This window comes from Saccostrea cucullata, unplaced genomic scaffold (genome assembly GCF_032062105.1).
Source record: "Saccostrea cucullata isolate Sc308-1 unplaced genomic scaffold, CSIRO_AGI_Scuc_v1 ctg34, whole genome shotgun sequence".
In the NCBI taxonomy this organism is placed as follows: domain Eukaryota; kingdom Metazoa; phylum Mollusca; class Bivalvia; order Ostreida; family Ostreidae; genus Saccostrea; species Saccostrea cuccullata.
In genome coordinates this window covers 524,487-530,486 of record NW_026933012.1, presented here as the reverse complement: position 1 = coordinate 530,486, position 6,000 = coordinate 524,487, and positions in this window count along the sequence as shown.

Genomic DNA, 6,000 nt, shown 5'->3' with positions numbered 1-6,000 from the left:
GGAGGAGTGGACATTCATTGATATTAATTACACGTCAACGTGAAATTGTAATTGTACCAAAAACAGTTTTTTTTTTGTTTTTTTTTTTTACAATTATGCATGCCCTCAGAAAATTGTCGTCCCTTATTACAAATGTGCATTTTTATAGCCGGCTTTACATGTTTATTGTAATTTGTAAAATACGAAATCTTATCAGATAAGGAAAAATGAGTCCAAATATTGCAAAAATTGAAAGGAAAATTAATATATCATACAGAAACGTAATAGCATCCCCTTTTTGTTCCAGACACAGCTTTTCACTACAGAAAATGTTCATCGAAAGTCAGGTTGTCCCCTATTTTTTGTTGCAGCATAACCATGCAATGGTTATGCTTTATGTTTAAGTAAAAAACAAAGAGAGAATTGGTACTGAAAAAAGACGGGACCTACAACCCCATCTGATCTAGGAGTTTTGAGTTCGATAAGTCCTCCCCCTTTTTTATAGCTAGTCCACTTATCTCAAGGTTTTTTTTCGTGTATCCCCCTTCAAAAAAGATTCTACATCATTGTCATAAATGCTTAAAAATACATGTATTGATAACATAAATGTTGCAGAAACAAAAATAAAAAGATTTATTCATAATACACCATTCATGTAGTGTTTTTATTATTTTTAACAAGCCAGATATTTAGAAGAAAGGGCAAAGTGTCTTCAATGCAGGGATTGAGGAAGGGGGGGGGGGCTTTGGAGAGATTTTTTTAGACATTTGCGCCATCTACAATGTAGATAACAATCGCTCCTTGTGCATCTAGTGTCTTTTATGCTTGAATATGATAGTTTGTTTTTAATTTTATTTTTTATTTAGTTAATTTGTTTTTTACTTCAGTACGTTTATGGAAATTACTTTTTGGTTCGGCATTAGTATTTTAAAAGATCTTTTATCAACACTATTTGTCGCTTTTAAACTTGTGTAAATAAAACTTCCATTGATACTTCGCACAACAAACCTAAGAAAAATATGGGGTGTATACACCCCGCGTACAACATGTTGCATACACCCCGGGCACAACATTGATTTTTCGTCAATATCTTTATATACGAACTGTCTTATTTACAGACAATTTGTGCAAACGTTTATATTGTAAACATGTATTTAACAATAATATAAAAGTGACGATAAAGCAAAGCTTTGTTCTGATATTCGATCATAAACACAGTGTTGCGTCAATCTTGCTCCGATCCTCGGAATTGTGTTGAGGTGTTTGATGAAACTTGAAGGTGTCTAGTGGATTCATAGGTATCCATATACTCCTTAGATAATGCTTTCTTCCGTAGGCATATGCTTTCTGGCGAAAAATATCCGTAAATTGAGAAAATGGACAAAGAACGTACATTGACCCCCTATCTCTCGCTTCGGAAGCATACACCCCGCGCACAACATAGCATACACCCCGCATGTTGGGATATACATGGTGTTACAGGAAAAATTTCTCCCTCTCTCTCTCTCTCTCTCTCTCTCTCTCTCTCTCTCTCTCTGTACAAAAATAAATGGGAGATGGGGGGTTCAAACCCCCGGAACCCCCCCTCTGCATCCGCCAATGCGTAACTGCATGTCAACTTTAAAAAATAATAAATTAAGTCATGCAATGAAATAGATGAATCAAACGTGTTAAAGATGACATAACTGACAACATAATTTTAGAAAAATAAAACTTTTCCGTGAATTTTTAAATTGAGAAATATAATGTCTCGGAGCGGGAGATTAAATTGTCCTCACCTTTTACGCCCTCTTTCCTTTATAAGGCATTTGCAGATTGAATTAATAGCTAAAATTTCAGATTCAGTCATTGTTTTTTTTTTTTATTTAATAGAAGTTTATGCCTTTGTTTTCCAATAAAATTTATGAACATGCTTAACTTTGGTTTCATCATGCTTTTTTTCCAAATATATACCTAGTCATTGAAAATGGTTTAGCCCCTCACTTTCCACAGGCACGTCGCAGTATAGGTTAAAAATGAGGAAAGTGGTCGTGTTTGGAAGAGACTTCAGTTTGGTACTGAAGTTCGAACTCCCCCCCCCCCCTCTCCCCACTACGGAATAGGATTTTCGTCTTTGGGAAATTGACTTTTTCCTTTTTTATTTTGCTTGTCAGGTTTTTTTTTGAAGGTATTAAAAATTCTTACACTTACCCCCCCCCCTTTAATTTGCTTCGAACGCCAATATAATATTATGTATTTGTATACTCACTAGTTTGCCACTATTGTCTTTATAAATAAAGAGAGGCATATAGGAAAAGTAAAACTTTTGGCTTATTACAAGTTAATGATTTTTCTAGCTCAGCATACTCAAAGGTGTGTTGTAATCTCAGTGATGTCTTTATCATAACAGTCCACAATAATGAATGTGTGGTGTATAGTAAAATTAATGTCCGGTAATGTCTGGCAACTTTTTGTGATCTTGTAACTTTTTTACATTAATTTTGTTAATTTCTGAACAGCGTAACTTGGGACATCGCCCATGATGATGACTATCAGGTCCCAGATTCTTTTATGCGAATATTCAGAGGGTTTAATGTAGAAAACAGAGACAATTTCGTTAATAACCATTAAGGTTATTAACGAAATTGTCTCTGTTGATGATGGTGTTACGTATGGTAGAAAATGACGAAGAATTTATTTTCTTAACAATATAGCGAATATTTCGGCAAAACTGCTTACAAGAATATTTTTTGCAATCAAAATTCCATGCAAATTGAATTCAACCAGTCTTTTTTTTAAAATCTTCATTGGTTTGGTGGATATTCGTACATTCTTGCAGTCATTTTTCAAATATTAAATACACAAGAGTTCGCAAAATTACTTTAAACAGATGAATAATGATTGTTATGAATGGGGTGCAAGCGCACTCTCATAGATGACTTATTTGGAAATAAATTCCGTTATCTTATTTTATATTTGTACGTAACAGAGAAGGGGGGTCAATATTATTTTGCCTAGTTTTGATACGTACATTTTTATTAAGATGCTGCCCATGGCTAAAAAGGTTAAACACTAGCTGGCTAATTCCTGTATTAAATGAAAGTTAGAGGAAGCCACCCATCCCTAACGGAATAAAGCTTTTTGAGGAGGTGTAGTGATTGCTAGTATATTTACTTTTGATGTATTAACTATATAAATATATATTTATATACAAATACGAAGCAAGAAATATTCCTTTTGGTGTATTTAGTGAAGATGTAAAATCAAACATAGTATTACCACCCCTGTGGACGCAGTTTATCAGGAGATTGTTGCTGCATGTTAATTTTTTGTGGAGGTTTTCTCCTCCACCCCAACCCAAACTTACATTCAAAAACATTGTTATTGGGCCTTGCATTGTTAGAATCGCACAAAATATAACTGGGCACGTACTTCTATTAAACTGATAATGTCATATCTGGTAGTCAATTATCCATTATCAAATCATTCCTGTGTTTACAATCACATAATTTTTATTGTCCTCTATGACGTTACGTCACGTTATACCAATTGTGACGTTCCGTTCACAATTTTCTAGTAAAACAATGCCATACTGCAAACTCTCTTAAAGAAAAAGTAAGACAGATATCAAAAAAAGGAAAACAGTTTCATAAAGCTTGAAGTCTATTCTATCTATTATCAAATTTCATTATTTTTTTAGATGAGGCATTTTTTGACCATTCGTGGGCTTAACTCTTTACAATTCAAGTATTCTTAACATTTTAAAAGGCCAAGATAAATTATCTGAACGTGTTATTTACATTCAGCATTGAATTATCATTTTTTGAAAGATGAGGTGTGTGCAAACAAATTAAATGACGCGCGTTAGCGCGTTATGAAAATTTGTTTGCACACACCATTCGGTTACGAGACTGCATCTTTCAAAAAAATGATAATTCAGTGCTTATATATACATTTTATAGCCCCTGTATTTTCCACTTTCCACAATTTTGATTTTTCTAATTAATGCCCTGTTCACACGGAGAGTTTAATTCGAATTAAACGTAAAGTTACTGCGAGTTAGCTTCGCTTGGCGTTCACACGGAGAATTTAATGCGAATTAGTTTGATTCGAATTAATTTACTGCGCATTAACTTACTTCGCATTAGCTCCGTGTGAACGCTAAGCGAAGCTACTTCGAATTAAATTTTGACGCATATGCGTAAGGCTAGAATTAAGTCAAAGGACACGTGTTGGTGGTTATATATAGGTATTTGTGCTATACTTGGTTAAAAAATTGAGGGAAAATATGTTTATCACTAAAATCAATGAATACCTAACGTTAGCCACTACAGTAATGATGTCAAAGGACGGTTCTGCATACATGACGTGATTTACGATAACGTCATAATAGACTTACTGACGCCTGACTGTAGAAGAAAAACTTTAGGGCCTACTTCGCATTAGTTTACTTCGATTTAGCTGTCGTGTGAACGCAATTTAATTCGCATTAATTTGATTCGCATTAGTTTACTTCGCATTTATTTACTGCGAATTAAACTCATCGTGTGAACAGGGCATAAAATCCTCGTCTCATCCTTCATGTAAGTTGCAATTGATAGAACAGCTTAAAATCCTAACTTCCTGCCAGAGTTCGTTTGCTCACAAACCAAAATCCGCAAACGAAAATAGTACACAATAAAATAGATAGCAACAATCAAAGTTTCATTTATTTTTCAATCTAAAATGATAAACTATATTTTTGAAACAAAGAAATACAGATGAATAGTAAAACAGACATAAATTTTTCGCTTTGTAATGGCGTAGTCCTTGTATTCATATGTCAGACCAGAGACGTACAAGAAAACATTGATGTAACCATCAATTGTCGCCCGGGAAATATATATAAAGGTAAACTATGGACATGAGTCAATCATCAAACCGCTTCGACGTGTGTGAAAAGGCATGCGTCTTATTGATGGAGACGATAGTCGCAAATATTCGGAAAACTAATATATTGGGATAAATGTCAAACAAAAACGATACCATTAGAAACTTCAATTCCTCGATAAATGTTGGCTGCATAAAATATAAATTAAAGTTAGACACATGCATCACCTTTATTCAAAAATGTATTTAATTTTCAATTTTAGAATATAAAACACGAATTGTGCAGAGTACGTTTTTATGCGAGAAGTAAAATTCGATATTCTAAAAAAAAGGACCTGTCGTTTTTTCGATATTAAATGATAAGCAACTTTATATATTAGATATGAAAAAATGTATATTTTTACAGATTCATTTTATGGTAGTAAATATATTATGTATCTCGTAATTTATAGAGGGAAAGAACATTCTGATTAACAATCTTTTCCGTGTTTAGAAAACCCTTAATTTTGAATAACTACTCCCACCCCAATCCCCATATACCAACACTTAAACTTATATGTATAGAGCAGCCCGGTCCTCCGGGCTGCAATAATAGAGGGACCGCTGACTCTTCCGGAGCACTCTAGATTTTTCTCGTCGTTTCAAAAATTCGTTAAAAATGTTCAAAGACAACACAATATCAGTGAATAGAAGTCAGACAGACTTTGGCGATTTGGTCTTGTGTGTTATCTGTATTTATCACTTGTAATGCTTTTTATCAGGGTCAAACAAAGTGAATGTAAATAAGTATTTTCTCTATTAAAGTAATTAACAGTGATTTCTATTCACTGATATTGTGTTGTCTTTGAACATTTTTAACGGGGGTAAATGCCACGCACCATATAGTAAAAATTATATAAATAAGCACAATATTAACTCCTTTATACAATATATTTATCTCAATGTCCAAAAATAGTTTGCACTTGTGTAGAGAGGGTCCTTAAGACTTTAAATATCAGGATCCAACGTCGTTAAATTATTTGAGAAGTAATGTTAATCAGATGGATGTGGATGTATATTTAAAAACTCCAAGGAACTTTTCGAATTTGAAATCACCAAATTAAAAATAAATCAAGAACGTCCTTGAAACATACATTCGACAAGTTCTACTTTATGAAAGTATATTTATACCTC